Here is a 17,083-nt window from a genome sequence, read left to right on the forward strand (position 1 = left end):
AGTTAAAGTTTTCTAAAACTGGTTTAGTGCAATAACACTTTTATAGGAAAACGTGATTTTGATCTCCATTAAATCAATTTTGAGGCTCACTGAATTAGAGCTGTCTCCTTGAGCCATATACTGCACTACATGCTTTATAATATTTTTAATATTGGTATTAATATTGCTGGCAACTCTGAGTTGAAAGGTAACAAAACCTTACATAAATAATATACAAGAGTATCTTCCCTACCAGCATATCAAGATGCAGAGAGGCTAAAAGGAAAACAATGTTATCACATTAAGCTTACATTTAAGAAATAGACACAAACACTATGTAAACACAAATCTATTTTTATAATCTATGTGATTGTCATAAACAGCATTTATTATACCTTTAATATCATCACCATTAGTCTGATCCAGTGATCCACCTCTGCTGTAATGATTTTTGCTCCAAATCTCCATGAAGCCCGCAAACAGCTTCCTGTCAAACCAAACACAAAAATTTAATGGAATTTGTGGGGGGGTTTTGCCATAGAAATGTTCCTTTTGACTTCAACTCTAGCTACTTTGATTGTTAGCTACATTCTAGTCAGAATCAAGGAGAGTTTTACAATCTTCTTGTTTAAGTCATTTTAATAAAAAATAATTTGGTTTTAAATGTTCCCCAATGAAGAAATAAAAGAAATCATCTTGATGGATGCTACACTCACTTTTTTTCCCCACCTGTCTGTTTTCATTTTATTATATTACTTTTCTTCCCATGTCCCTTGCAATCTACTTGTCTGCTCTTCCCTGCAATTTTTCCTACACTCAGACTATTCCTTTTACAATGCTGCTCTCAGGTAAACAGGCCCCTCTTATCTGTCAGGCTTCCTCTCCATGTTTTTTTAAGCTCATGCTTTTCCACACATCTTTCATAGTTCTGTCTCACTCTTTACACCTTATATCTTCTTTCCTGAAGTATCTGTCTTGCCTGGAGCTTATTTTGTTGCCTTTGATTTTAAGCCATGAGAGGCAGACAGTGTTTGCAGAGAGCCATGCCTGTATGTGGTTTCCAATAGCAATGGGGCGTGTCTTGATGTTTTTTTCAGGCAAGAGTCTTACCAGTTTAAGGGGTTCAGGGTTTTTTGTAATTGTTGAATAAGGCCTTCTTTGTTTGGCCACAAAACATCAACATTAAGCCTGGAAGATGATTAAATATTATATACTAAAATAACAGTATTCTAATTACAAATTCTCTGCCTCTGTTCCCTTCCAGCTCTAGGTGAGCTGGTCTGCTGCATCATTCTGCAATGCCCCCTGTGCTGGGAATAGGGGAGCTGCTTTTCTCCAACTGTTCTGACAGCCACTCAGTTCAGTGTCCTATCCCTTGTTCTGTCCAAGCATAGATCCAAAAAAAGATAACAGCCCCATAGTCAGCAGATTTGGAGCAATCTTTCTTTCAGAGTACTGAGATTTCAGACAGTTGAGGGGATAAGAGAGAAAAGGCTATTTTGCATAGTTAGCTCATCAGTTAATACTTCCTAATGAGAAAAAGGTGGAAGATATAAACACGAAACTGATCACAAAACAATAAAATTAATGATGCCAAAGAAAGCATAGAGTGACAGAAAGAGTATGGGCTACCAAAAGTGGATTTTTCTTGGCTTACGGATTGAATGGGTGGGTAGATCTTTCGGAAGAAATTAATAAGGAAATAGAGCATAGGAGATACATCAGTTACTGAAAGAAGTGTATTAAAGGCACAAGAGCAGACTACCCTGATGTAAAGTAAGCACTGAAAGAGAGCAGCGAGGCTTCATCAGGAGCTATTTGGTTAACTAAAAAACAGGAAGCAATCATGCAAAAGAGTGAAAACGAGAACCAATGACTAAAAATGGGTTTAAAGGAATAGTAAACTCACACAAGGAACAAATGGTGAAGGCTAAGAGGATAAATGAGTTAATCTAGGAAAGGACCTAAAAGCCAATAAAAGGTTACACACACACAAACTAAGGGAGACAAAGAAAAGTTCAAATCCAGTATCTAAGTAAAGATAGCAAATAATGTGACACAGAGAAGACGTATATTCAGTGCTCTTATTTGCCTAATGTGTCTACAAAATATCTTAGTGTCAGACATGCAAAGCAATTAATTTTAAGAAATGTCTAAGACACATGGACCAGAAAAGGGAAGGAATGTGTTAAGCAATATTAAGGAATGCCAGTTTCCAATCCTGCTGACTTAAACATGTAGTTCAGAAAGCAGTGGATAAAGCCAGCATCCCTGTAGCCCTGTGTCTCCTGTTTGCATTAGCCCAGAGGAAAAAGTATGACTGAAGTTTACAGCTGAAATATTCATAACATTCTTCTATGGGTTTTCCAATGCCTGATATCAGGGTTTCATTTACACTGAATTCCTTGTTGCCATGGAAAACTCTCTATTTACCTGCTTATTTTCACAAAATCTGTAGAAATGTGGTATCTCTGAGATCACAACTACTCAGTCCCGTTCAGTTGGAGAGTGAGCAACAAGTTCAAAAGGCATGGTGTGTTCTGACTGGTCATATGTGGGATCATATAAACTGTGTGTCCACAGGAAAATGTGCTAAAAATTACCCTGGAGCACTTAAAAGATAAAATAATCTCTGTATGATGATTCTGGGATGGGAGCAGGGGAGGGTGTTGTGGAGAGGTTTTTGTTTTGGTTTGGGTTTTTTTGAAAATTCATGAAGTGCAAGGGAGGTCCTAGGAGACTAGAAATGAGGAAAATAATGCCTGTCTTAGGAAAAAAAATTGCATTGGCCTAACTTTCATAAATAACCATGCATCTCTGAGAGCTACTGTCAGAGGTTATTAGGCAGTTAGTGTACAGGCATGAAGATAACAATATGATAGAAAACAATTATGTAGTAAGATTTTAAAATGTAATCTTAGAATCATTACTGTGTCAAACCTCTCCAATTTCCTTCTTAGAAAGGGCAGCAGGCCTATTGAACAAGAAGGAAGCAGTAAATGGCGTATCTGTACTTTAAAAAAGCCTTTAGTTATGTCCTCTCTAATTTTGCCTGCAATACAAAAAATGGTGTAGACAAATTCAAGTAATTGTTGATACACAAGTTATGAAGTATTTCTCCCAAAAAGTATTTATTTAATGGTTCCCTGACAGAGTAGGGCAGAATGGCAGCAACATCCTTCAGGGACTTCTCATCCGTCCTATGCTCTTCAATTTTTCATTGAACAGTTTGGAAAACAGGAAAGGGAGTAAACTTGTATCATTTGCAAAAAGTCTGGAAGGGGGTTGCAAACACAGGAAAGCAGATCAGAATGCAAAATATTTAGATTATGTGAGAAACAGTACAACTGCAATAAACTCATACTAGACAGAGGGAAATTGACAAAAATAAAACACAGTATATTAATATAACCTGAGGATGCTTTAACAAGGCAACAGGATTGCAAAGAAGGCTAGGAAGGTTCAAGTGGATTTCAAACTAAATATGAGTCAGCATGATGATGTTGCAGAAAGGCATTTCACATTCCAAGATGTAGTAGGAAGTGTGCAGCATGTGAGATGCAGGACCTAATTATCTTGCAATCTTCAGTGCTGCTGAGGTCTCAGCTGGAGCATTCTGTGCAATTTTGGGCAATGCACTCCAAGAACAATTTCAACAATTTGGATGAAGTTGAAATGAAATCAACAAGAATGATATTTTGAGAATATGACTCACAAGGAAAGGTTGAAGAAATGAGGCTTGGCTTTCTCAGAAAAAGAAGACTGGGAGGAAAATGCATAAAAGGTTGCATACAGAAAGTCATGGTCAACAGATCTTTGTACACACCTGAATTAAAACAAGTAATTGCTTAATTTGCATCGGAGTAGACTAGATGTAAAAAATGAAACTACAGCAAAAAAAATCCTTTCAACCTAAAGTCTAAATTAGATGGAATAAATTTATGAGGTTGTGGAATCCCCTTCATTTGTGGTTTTTAACAGCAGCCTATACAAACATCTGTCAGGGATGACCTAGTTACCCACTTCCTGCCACAACAGGGATGGACTGGACCTCCTTTTTTTTCCCCCCCGTAATGATTTCATGACTGGAGAACCTGTTTCATTTAACTTGGCTGCTACAGATTAAGCAGTACAACTGTTACAACTGGGGACCCAAGGCCTTAGTAAAGCATAGCAAACCTCCACATAAAATAAAAAATCATTCAGAAAAAAACCCCAAAAAAACAAACTAGCTTTAACATTTTTTAAACATACATGTATCAAAGAGTTATTCTTTATTAATTACATTATTTGTTAAAATACAGTTCTATTGTCCAAAACATACCTTTTACAACCATTAAGAAGTCAAACTGAGATTTTGAATTCCTTTAAAATAACCAGGCTACTAAAAGTTATTATGATGTTAATTCGTGGTGTCTTTATTTAAAGTGAAGAAATATCAATGATTTTCATCAAGAAAGAGAAGTGATACATGAAATACAGAAAAACAGCTCATAGGAGAACTGTCAATGAAGCTCTGTCAGCACATCGGGGATATGATGGTATTATAAACATAACCACACAGGAGCTTTTCTCCTGTACTTAAGATGCTGTCATCAGAAACCTGTGTTTACCCTCGGTAGCTTTAGGTATCACTGTTACTGATACTTAGATAATATCAAGCTATGCACATGCATAGAGGCACAGAGTGTCAAGGTATAGTTACAATTGATCTCGTGACACTTCCATCCTGAGAACTAATGTGATCCCTTTTAAAGAAACCAAAATATCATTTATGTTGAAGTCTTCATGACTACTGTTAAACTTTTAGATTATTTCTAAGAGTCAATTTTAAAAACTACATATTTGTTTTTCCATTTTTTGTATCTACCAGGAAGGCTTCTTCCAATTTTCTAAGCATGAAAAAAATTTTGTTCCAGAATAACATTTTAAATTCTTTAAAATTACTTGCCTAAAACTCTAAAATGGTTATATTTTCAGACCAAGCTTGTCGTTTACAAAATGTACGTAGCATAAGAAGCTTTCAATTTGTTTTAAACCCACCAACCAAGAAAAGAATCCAGCTCCTACTACTGGCCTGCAGTGGGATGAAAGGAAACAAGTCAGTAAACCACAGACATCTGGTTCAAAATATGGATGTGTGGCCAAAGGCTTTAGCAGGCCTAGATTACCAAGATCCCCATCAACCGTTCCAAAATATGTGAATTGTTAGAACTACGCTAAATGTTAATTGATCCAAGATCAATGTAATTCTCTTCCATTTGGCTCTCCCATTTCTGTAGACGGTGTGTTTAATTCTTTGTGTATTTCCCAGACTCTGCTAGGTGAAAAACAACTGTGAAAGAATTCACTAAAGTACCAAGACAAAAAGGCAAAATGCTATTGCTTCATTTTGTGTATAACATTCATAAGGCAACTGAGGAGATTAGCTTTAATTTCCAATCTTAACACACAATTGCATGCTGGATTTTTACAATGCAAAAATGTGCACATTCAGGATATTGCAGGAACACTGACACACCAATGACTTCTCCATTTTCTGGATTGGATTTTTGATTGTCCTGCATGCCAAAATGTAGGGTTTTCTCCCCCTTCCCAACCTGGTTTAAAGCACAAAGAAAAGATATGAACTACATAATTAGTTCATTAGCATAACTGTTTAGGAAATATTGAGAAGAAAGTACAATAGTTGTGCCTGTAAAATAAGTTCTTATGCATGTAGAAAATCAAATGTATACAGCTGTGCAGTTTCTACCTACAAAGTAAAAGCCTGTGCTTATAAATATATGTTTTTGTGGCTGCGATGTATGTAGAATTGCTTCTTTTTACACCAGCTTCAAGTGAAATTGAATTTTAGGCCCTCCCGTTTTTCCACCAATCTGGTATAATTCTGCATATAGAATGAATGGCATAATAAGGGAATTTGTTTGGATCTCATCTCTTTTTTTCACCAAATTGTATTCCTAGACTGTTCGCAGCAGCTGTTCATCTAATTCATCAGCAAGAACCATATTCAACAAGATTATACTGCTTTCATTTGTCCCCTTCAGAGAAGCAGAGGAAGAGCAGAAAAGTAGGAGAGGTAAGAATGCAGTAAGTGAGCCTATAGGAAAACACAAAATTCCCAGAGTCCTGCAACTCAGTTAAACCCTAGCTATAGGCAAAACACCACAAACTGCCCTTTGATGTGTTAATTGAAATTTAGCTTTCCACACAGTCCCATTTTCTTCTCAGCACAAGGGACCCTAGCTGCTCTTGAGAAAGAAAAAAATTAAATGCCTGTCATATAGTTTTTCCTTGCTTACTTCAAGAACAAAGGGTTAAGACAGGCATTGAAAAAGCATCCAAGAGATTAGATAAACAAATAAAAAAAGCTTATGTACATGTGTATGTGTGCATGATGATAAGACAATTCCTATACATATTTCCTTCTCCCCTTGCTGCAACACCGACAAAAGACAGTGTCAAGCCTGTTAGGCCTCCTCCCTTTCTCTTCTGCTACAGCTTTCAGTCGGCACAATGCTTATTAGTACCATAAGAAACAGGGATTTTGCAGTTCAAATGAATCACATGTTCTGGGCTGTAATCAATGGCTAAATTAAAAAAAGGAAAGGTCATAAGCTAAGGACTGAAACTGCAAACAAACCCAGAAAGGAACAGCAGATGTTAAACATGCCACAATATGTAGAGATGACATTAACTCTTACCTGCATCATATCAAAGAAGCTCAAAGATCAAACCAGACACATTCATCTCTTGCTTGTAATTTGCTCTATGGCAGTCCAGCAGTGTTTCACACAAGTATTAACAATCACCAAAAGTACAGATGGGAAAGAATTCTGCATGTCCTTCAGCCAGTGCAGGATTTTTCATTTTGTATTTTTCTTTTCTTGGTTCAGCATCAAGCACCGGAGATTTTTAGTGGTGGATCTGCAGCCCAGTAGCTCTCAGTACACTGGAGTATTCTTCATTATGGTCTGGCAATGTTAGCTTTGCTGATTTTTCTAGAAGGCACAAGATTTTTTTTTGCTACACTCTCTCATCAGCCTTCTAATTCTCCAATGAGTACTAAAAGGGTTTATAATTCTTGCCAATTTTAGTAGGAAGCAGTTACTGTCCACTAATAATAAATATTTATATTTGCAAAGTTGTTTTTTCTGTTATGTTACATCTTGACCCATAGCTGTTCATTTCACAAACAATCCCAATTTGTTGCATATTTGTAAAAGTCAGTATCAGTATGCAGATACTGTAGCATATTTTGAGGATGTCCTGTTGCTGTCTGGATTCCTGTGCAATTTATATCCTCCATTATGATCTTATTTTGAGATATCTTATATTTCCCAGCTATGTTATATTTCAATCCCCCTTTTTTAGATTGTCTCCTATTTGTTGGCCCTGTGCTGGTAATGCTAACTGAATGCTTTCAGTCTGGTCTGACAGATGTATGCCAGGATGAATCTACTGTCATAGTTCATACATTAGAGAAAAAAAAAACAAAACTGCATTGTCTGCAGCATTGATTAAGGGACAGCTTGAATTCCTAAGGCATTTCAGAGCACACTGCTAAAGATATTACCTGTCAAAATAGGAAAATTTAATCTATTGCACACAGAATAAAAAGCCAAGTTCTGGACATATTCAGCACACAGCCTGAAACATACTAGCATGAAATGAGGCAATGGAGTGGTGTCACTGTGCCAAGCTGAGTATCTCAGGATGTTGACATCTAATACCACAATGCAGAACTTTGCCCAGTCTTGAGTAAAACTTTCAGTACTTTCAGACAGTAAAAGGACTCTATCCCCGCATGCTACTGCTCTGTTTCCTTCTGGTTTGATATAAATAATTCTTTTTCACTTTATTTTTTGGAAATTATTCAATGAAATCCTTTTCTTGCCTTCTCAAGCTCACTCTGTCATATACACACATTTCTTCAAGCATTTCCTATTTGCAATCAAGAGACTTGAAGTTTCTCAGGGAGGATCATTGCAAAGAAATTCCAGGGCCATCTTTAGTATGAGCCTTGGTTTGTCTTTTATAGAGACAGAAAAATTCCCTAACACAGACTACAGCCACTGCTGAGTTTAAAGCTACAAGGCACCACTTGGTCTGAGAGTCAGCCAGTTTTAAGTGTGCAAACAAATACAGGCAGGGATAAACTGAATGATATCTCAGAGCCTCCTTAATTTGGAAGAGGATATTACACAATGCACTGAAACACCCATAATGGCTCTATTCCTGCATATATGTATAAGCTCAGCAGAAGGTGATCTCCATTGCTCTGGCAGGAGGCACTCAGACACTATTCAGAGAAAGAGCAAGTGTTTCCATGTCATTAATCAAGCTGGTAACTAACATTAATACACTGATTGACAGGATGCTCACAGCAGCTATTATTGGCTATGGAAGTCATTCAGTGTTACCTTCTTCCCATCATGTTGCATTGATGATGTGCTGGCAGAGGCTGTATTTTATACATTAGCTTTCCTAGGAAAGCCCAGCTCCACCATAGGAGTAAAACTGTGATCATCCCAAAGTCAGGAGCAAATCTCTCATTAGAATCATAGGCCTTTAACAAGTTCCAACTTTTAACCTAGCATTAGAAAAAGGGCTAGAATTTCACAGTAGCAGTTATTGTATGGAGAGATATACTAATCCTTTATTTCTTATCTTTCTCTCTCAGGAAAACTTATTTTCACTTTTGAAAAAATCTTTTATAAGACTCAATACTGACACATAAATAAGGATGTCTATCAGACTTGACCACTAAAAGACAATGCATCTCATCATCTGCTTTCCAAAGATAGATTCACCATTCACATTCATCTGTCACAGAAACAACAGTGAAAGCAATGCCTGTCTCAGATGAAGGGATTCAGTCAACGTTTAAGGGTCCTAGGGAGGCAAAGAAAACAGTTTGCTATCAGATTACTTGTCATGCATGTGCTTAATAAAGCTTACAGACCTCAGGAAGAGCCAAAATACTTCTTTCATTGCCAAGAAAACTTTACCTTAAGCCACTAAAATCAGTCATAAGACTCATACAGACAACTTTGTACACAATTTGCATTTTTTTCCATGGAAAGTCCCACCCAATTTTCCTATCAGACAATTCCACTTCAGGTAGTAAGGGCAAGTGCCTAATAACATACAGGGCTCTTTTAGCTGCTTGCACGCTAACAACCAGTATAATTGTGCCTAGCTTTTCATTTCCAATGGAGACTACCTGCTTGCCATCATAATGGTCCTTCATTAGAGGACCTATTCCATCATGATTTATATGATATCTACGCAAGTTCCCAACAGGAGTTGTACTTTGAATAATAAAGGTAACTTCTTTGTTCCATACAGATTTTGTGCCAGTTCTATCTCCTTTTCACTTATTCTAGTCATTATTTTGATCTTCTTTTTGATGACAGTACCACAGTACACTCATAAATTCATATGCCAAGTTATTAAAAAGTTTTAAAAAATCCAAAGAAGTTATGAAGTACGCTGTAAAACTTGTTCCAAATTGAGGTTTTAGATCCTTATGGATAAAGGATAATAGATGGTCAATTGCACATATTTATTTTACAACAGCATTTAGAGGCAAACAAAATAGCAGCAAGACATTTCTGCACATTAGTTTCTTTTTCCCATTCTATTTTTTGTGTATTTCTATAGTTTCCTGATCACACCTCAGGCATGCATAAAGCAACACAATTGCTATCTGTGTAGTTCTATGATTCTGATTCTATGTGGACATGGGAAGAAGCAAGTCAACTTGCTTTGTTTTTGAACTTTTATTTTGCTTTACACACACATGCACACAAATATGGATACTTATGTTCCTTATTGGTAGTTTCTGAGACAGAGGTAAATTGTTTCCAAAGAAAACGGTCATGGTCAAGCTTTGCTCTTACTGAGGAAGGATCCATTGTTCTAGATGACCTATGTTTTATTTCTGAGCTTTAGTAGATCTCTTAAGTACGCCAAATCTCATTCTTGGAGTGCCTAGAGAAAATAGAGCAGAATACTGATACCAATTTATTATTCTTTGAACAGGTAGAGCAAAGAACAGAAGACAGATGGGCTGTATCCTCCATCTCTGAGAATACACAGCACTCTTCTGTCTTAGCTGCAAGTCTTAGGTGCCAAACTTACTGCTGTGCATGCTACCATATCACTCTCACTCTAACCCAACCATGAGCAAGCAATGAGTTAACAATGAGTGAGATGAGATGATTATTCACCAGGATGGGATAATTTCTCATACAGCTTCATAACCAATTACAGCTTAGCAGCTGTACTGAACTCAAGGATTGCAGCCATGCCATGCCTTTTTTTGCTGATGGGACACATACAAAATATCCAGGTTGTCTGAGAAGCCTTTGTTTATATACAGCTTTAGTCAACCTTTATTATGGTGGTTATCTTATCCATGGATCTTGTTATTTGGTCCTGATGTTTAGCAATGGCAAAGTGTTTACTGGATAGTTTCTTGCCATGGGATTCAACAATATGAAAGCAAAGATTACATAGGGATTTTTTTGAAAAAAGTTATGATTCCTCTATTATAGAAGCTTTCACTTTTCAGTACTCTCATTCCAAACTCTAGCCCTTCTACCTTCATGTGGTAAAGGGTAAGAGTAACCTTTTTGACAAGGAATGGTGCAGAGAAGTGAAAGAAAAAAATCCATCTGGGGACCAGGGCACCAATAACTGAGGCTAGCACACATTCAGAATAACTCAGGACATCCCAGACTCCAGGTGAAAGAGCAATAGCACTGTTACTGCTAAGTTCCCCTAAACAGAGTGTGAGTGCAATGCCACAAAGATACTAGCTTTTTCTTGCTTTTTAGGGTCAGAACCAAACTATCACCCTGCGTTAATACAAAGAAGTACTTATTGCTAGGAATAAACTCAAAAATGCTATTTACAATCTGATGTGTCTAATGCTGGGTATCTTAGATAGAATATGAAATACCTAATCCCCATTACCAATTTGGGTATTTTTCCACAAAGCACTTCCTGAGTGCAATTCTCTAATTAGATTCCTGTCTGATTTCAAGATGATTTTGCTTTTGCATAAAAATCACAAACAAATTCCAAAATATTACAAGTCTCAGGCACCTTGTTAAATATACTACCTTGTCCATAAAGACTGTACAAGATACCTGAGAGATCTACACACAAATGCTGAAACAGAAGGAGACTTAAATAAGTGTATTACTAAGAAGTTCCACATACAAGGCAAGATTTCTCTTATACTTCTAATACAGTTTTTTGTGTAACCCCCAAGGCAAAGCTTCTTATAACCACTGTCTGCAGGAAAAATTTACTGTCAACATATACTGCATACTAAAGGAACAAAATTACCTCGGTCCACATTCACACCAACCCCACAGCTCCTTAAGATAATAATTTTCAAAATGTTTTTCTTCAGTAAAATAAGCATTGTTTCAAGTTTCTTTATGGCAGACCAGTAGAATCAAAATGAAGGCAGACTTGCTCACCACTCAAAGCACTTGCCTTCTTTTTAATTCCTCACAGGAATGAAAAGTATATTCAGCTTTTCCTCCTTCAGCACCACACTCTGCCCTTGTAGATTACTGAAACATGAATTTGTGAAGGCTGTTTCAAGTAGAAGGATGTTCCTATGTATAGGAATAATGTTAAATCCTGTCACTGAACATCCAAGTGAGATTGTTGTTAAAGCTGCTTCTAAAGGACCAAGAGAATTTGTGCCACTCAGTTCAATGGCTTTCTTCACCTCTGTTAGACTAAACATAAATGTAATATAGCCAAGCCAGATTCCAAAGGTTAGTCTTTCATTTAGGCAAAATACTGGAGATGCAAAGCCTGTGTAGCATTTACAGGAATCTAGCACGGATTCAATAAACCAATTGAACACGAAAGGAACATCCTTTCTAAATGCAAATTATTCAGGTGCAATTTGAGTTCCTTAAAGGTTACTCTTCAGTTCTCTCTCCCTGTCTAATAAATGAGAATGCAGAATACCTTAGTTTCCTTTCAAAAAATTTTTCATATTAAGTCATTCTGCTGCTTCTGTTATGGGCCTTTTCTGTATGGGACTGCTTCTGTTTTGTGACTGCTGAACACCAGTATCAGTATTTTTTTAAAGCACTTCTTAGAAAAACTTAAAAACTAATTTAAAAAACAGGTCTGACAACACAGCAATGTACAGATATACTCAAATTGCAGCATTTTTTCTTTCCTTTTCATTTTGGGAAAAGATTCTACATTTTTCTATCTGGAAGTATAAAATCAAAAATATCAATATCCCAGAACAACTCTTGATATTACACTCATCAAAGTGTCAACAGATCCCTGAATAGGTATGCAAAGTAGTTCTAGATCTGACTATGAAATTTCTTTACGATGAGAGCTTGTCTGAAGTGAACTCTGTGGTGGAACTTTTACTTGTTTCCTGAGGGTCAGAACAATATTTGTTGTATCAAATTTGAGGCAGAGTCACCCTAGGAATCACATGAAAGAAAACATGTCATATTATACCGTAAGTGTCATACTAGAAGTGTTCTCACAAGAGGGACAATATTTGTGTATAATGATAGTCACGGGCCAATAAGCTGCTGTGGGCCCTTTGTGGCAAGGCACATTCATTTGAGAAATTCACAAGTGTATCTTCTACACCCAACTTGCTTTTTTTTATTTTTTTAATTTAATTTCACCACAAGTCATATGGCAGCATTGTCAGAATTAACATGGATGAGTGAAACTGGAGAAAGAAGCACGAGCAGTTTTGTAAATACAGTAAATATTTTGCATTTTCCATGCAAAATGGAAATTTTTTCACATAAGATTCAAATGAGACATAATATCTGGTCACACAATGTTAAGAGTTTCAGCTGGAATTGTGGCTATATTTTAGACAATCAATAATTCATTCCATATCTCTGTCTCATCTCACCTGTATTCTGTATTTTTTCAATTGTATCAACGCCTCATCTGTTATATATTAATGGTAGCACGCAAAAAATCACTAGTATTTCAAATGTTGTAGGTAGAAAATAGACAAGTAACAGCAAAAAGTGAAATTATGAAAAAGAGATGTATCATGGTTTTCAGTCTGTGGAAAGACAGCACCCAAAATAATTATAATAAAAACCAGTAATTAAGTCCCAAATTAATACCTTCAGCATATCATGCATAATTGAAAGAAGGATTCAATGTTCCCCAAAGAACATGTTAGGAAGTGGGTTGGATAATAAACATTTCCTGATTTTTCTACTATTGGAAAAATCAATTTGGACTTTTGTGGTTTCTTTATATCTACCACAGGCAGCAGAAATACACTTGTAGGTCACATCTTAGGCATTTATCTTCTGGAGTCCAGAGACCTTGACTCCACCTACATGCTGCTGAGAAACTCCATGAGAGCAACAGACAAGATGTTTATGGCTAGGGCCAGACCTTGTAGCACAAGTGTTAGAAGAGTCCTCTGCCCTAGTTCAATCAAAAAAAGATTCTTCTCATCATGCTGCTATAATATTGTCAAGAAACTGCCTTTTTTTGTAAAATCATCTGTCTTAGTCTTACACCAGCTGGAAGGAAACTGATAAAATTCAACTATTTTCAAATTTTAATGAGCTCCTAATTTGTTGTGGCTTTAAAACTCACACATGGCCGACTCATTTTTAAAACCTCAAACTTTGCATGTTTCAAGTTCTCACAGAAAATGAGGGCACAGCCTCATTTTGAAGCTCACATCTTACAGTAAGGTAACGGTTGTTTTTTTGACGGATGAATCAGCTGCACATGAATTGCCACTGTACAAAAGCACTGCATGTTGGATGCAATGGCCAGAGCTTTGTCACTTAACACAGCTACAGGTTTTTTACATCCTGTTAAAGAGTTCCATTCCCAGCTATTTCACCTACAAAAAATGGCTCTTGAAACATACTGTGCATACTCAGGATGAAAGTTTGACACAAGGTTTAAAGAAAAAAAGTATTTTTCCTCAAAACAGTCTTTCCTCTGCTGCCATCCACTTATTAGATATTCTTGCCTTAATTCAGAGTTACAAGGAGTTTTACCTACTTGACTGTAAGCAATCTAAATAATGAAGCATGTGCTTTACTCAAAGCAGAGCCAGGCACTGGAGTGCCCCTGGGCCATACCTGGCCTGCCAGAACAATACCCATGGGACCTCACAGCTTGTTCAAGAACTCGCTTTCCTGGAAGACCTTGGTAGCTGGATGGGGAGATGGCACCTGTGCTGCACATGCTCTGCAGAGAGCAGAGATTTGTGCAGAGAGAGCCAGGGGTGAGTCAGTGGCTGAGGTCTGCCCTGCCAGAGGCGCGACGCCGCTGCTGGCAGTGTACGTGCTTAGCCAAACTGACATTATTGCTGACCAGGCAAGATTTCTCCCTCCCTGCCCCACATTTTCAGGTGGCAAAGCATTCAGCAAGTACCTCTTCAGCTAGGATCTATGCAGGAGGCACAAATTGCTGTCAAAATAAAACACTGAACCACCAGTGTAAAACCTTGCTTTAACAAGAATGAGGTCCTAGTATATAATACTGAATTATACAAATTCGTCTTAAGTGAAAGTGAAAATGCCTGTTCTGATTCTGTCACAGCACTTTGAATATCAAAGGTCCTACTTTAGCAAAGTTTCCATACAAATAAAAAAACCAAGTGTGCAGAACTTCATCAGAAATAAAAAACTCCATACCAACCTATGTACTAATGTTAGTATAGTACAGCAACTGCAAAGGTGATGCTAGTATAAATCTCTGATAATATTATTCATCGAACTGACAATTTTCAGGCAGACCCCCACAAACTCACACTCCTTATTCCCTGAACACAATAGCTAAAACCCAATCAAAGAGGCAAAATTCACCCCTTCTAAGGCTTAACCTAAGCTTCCTTCCTTAATTTAGGTTGCTGTTATGTTCCCTCCCCCAAAGTCTACTTGTTCCACCTCCTCTGCATATAGCAAAGATACACAAGCTTTTATGAGAGGGTTCTGATGATTATCAAAGACTGAAACTTGTTGTTCTTCTATATTTCTTTTAATAATTTTTAAATTTTAATTAATTTTTTGTCATGGAAACCACAGTTTTTCAGGAGTATGTGTAATACAAGCACAGCTTTGGTTCTGATACAAGCCTATTAAGAATGAAATCATTTATGTCACCAAAGCTGCATACGAGTGTCCACTGTTCCCAGATTAGGGCTTTAAATGTTCACCTCTATATTTAGAAACCAAAAACCAAATAGCCAGCTTTCCTGATGACTCAGCATCCATACTGACTGCAGAAGAATGTGGATCCCCAGCAGGCCCCTTGCATAAAAGTGCCTAAAAAGTCCAAACATGAAAGTTATGGCTTGTATACTTTTGCAGATTAAGAATAGAAAGACCCTTATTAGCTTTTCTTTAACTTCTCATTCCATACTACCATTTGTTTTAGGAAAAACTTCTAAGCAAACAATCTTTCTCTCTCACCTTACATTAAATGCCTATTTAAAGAATTCCTTTTTTCTCATGCCTGGACCTTTCTTTAATTGGATGCCAGCCAATTTCCATTTCTCTACCTCCCAGCCTGCTGATGTTCTCTAGGCTCTCATTTTATTTTTATACATACACATATACATGTAAATGTACATGTATGTATATATATAATCTAAGCCCATTAGGCTTATCTTTGGCAATAACTGTTTTGTTGTGGTTTTGTTTTATTTTTAAAAGAAGAAGTACTGAAACTCTCTCGAGAGATAGAAAAGGTTGCTCTAGGCTACCTAGGGGAAAGTTTGCACGTTCATTGCTGATCTCACCACACAAGCTGGGCATGAAGTTGTCATTGTTCATGTAGTTACACATGGTTACACATACATGTTTATGTCAAACTTCTTATTTATTCACTTTATGAATACAACCAGTAATACTTAGATAACATATACTTAAAATATGTAAGTAATACTTACACTCCACTTGAGAATCCCTAAAAGCTTTATTAAGATAAATCAGAAAGTAGTGTAGCTGGAAACAAGAATATAAAAATTACATGAATTATCAGAAGCATACATACAGCATACCTCTACTAAAAAAAAATTGCTGGTAACACACCAGATAAGACTGCCTTATTCTTGATCTCACATAAGAAAGGAAAATCCACTGGAAAAAACACTTAGCTAATATTTGCCTGCATTACCTTCAACTATCTGTGACTTCCAAAGAGTGTATGTTTGCTTTCTTTTTTAATCTGATTGACTAATTTAGAAAAAGGAGAATGAACAATCGGAAAAAAATAGAAGCCCAAAGCATATATAAGTTTAGATTATATTTTGTACTGGCATTTACTTTACTGGTATTTCCTTCGAATCACATTATGCAAAGTCTTTTGGTAATGAAATAACACAATGTCTATGAAATGTAAAAACATAGGAAAACATAAATATGCATTTTCACTTTCTGACAATGCATTAAAAAAAAACATTTTTTCCCTTATTGGTTTTTTTTCCTATCTTCACAAACTTTGTTATTTTGGACTTCAAAGGTCTTTTAAGTTTAAGAATAGGCATACTTTCTTACAGGAACTTTCTCAAGTATGTGAGAGAAAAACAACAAACGTGTCTTAAGGATTTTATTATAAATCACTTATCTTAATCAATCATGCTTATCTGATTGGTTATTAAGTTTCATAAAACTTATTACCGACTACAGAATGTTGTAGGACAAAATATTCTGAATATCCTACACAAAAACATAAACACATATGTGACCAAACCAAATTTCAGCCCTTAAACAAAGTAAGAGTAGTGAACAAAGTATTTTTGTACTTCGGTGTTTGCAATTTTATCTTTACAACTAGTATTAGGCCCTGTCATGGATTAACCCCAGCCAGCAACTAAGAACCACCAAGCCGCTCGCTCACTTCCCTCTAGTGGGGTGGGGGAGAGAATCGGGAGGGTAAGAGAACTCATGGGTTGAAATAAAGACAGTGCAATAGGTAAAGCAAAAGCTGTGCACACAGGCAAAGCTAAAAAATTAATTCATTCACCACCTCCCATGGCCCAGCAGGTGTTCAGCCATCTCCAGGACAGCCAGGGCTCCACCACACGTAACAG

The 17,083-nt window shown here is 36.8% G+C and overlaps 1 protein-coding gene across 1 annotated transcript in view; it reads right to left on the reverse strand.

Annotated features, from left to right (window-relative positions):
• Positions 1–317: 317 nt before the first annotated feature.
• Positions 318–17,083, reverse strand: part of METTL8 (methyltransferase 8, methylcytidine) — a 46,808-nt gene continuing 30,042 nt past the window's right edge. The window contains exon 12 of the transcript XR_006018252.1: positions 318–6,983. The gene's annotated coding sequence lies outside the window, so the exon portion shown is untranslated. The remainder of the gene's footprint in view (positions 6,984–17,083) is intronic.

The sequence above is a fragment of the Corvus kubaryi genome, unplaced genomic scaffold (genome assembly GCF_017639235.1).
Source record: "Corvus kubaryi isolate FWS band 111438036 unplaced genomic scaffold, C.kubaryi_AGA036_p1.0 37396, whole genome shotgun sequence".
Taxonomy (NCBI): domain Eukaryota; kingdom Metazoa; phylum Chordata; class Aves; order Passeriformes; family Corvidae; genus Corvus; species Corvus kubaryi.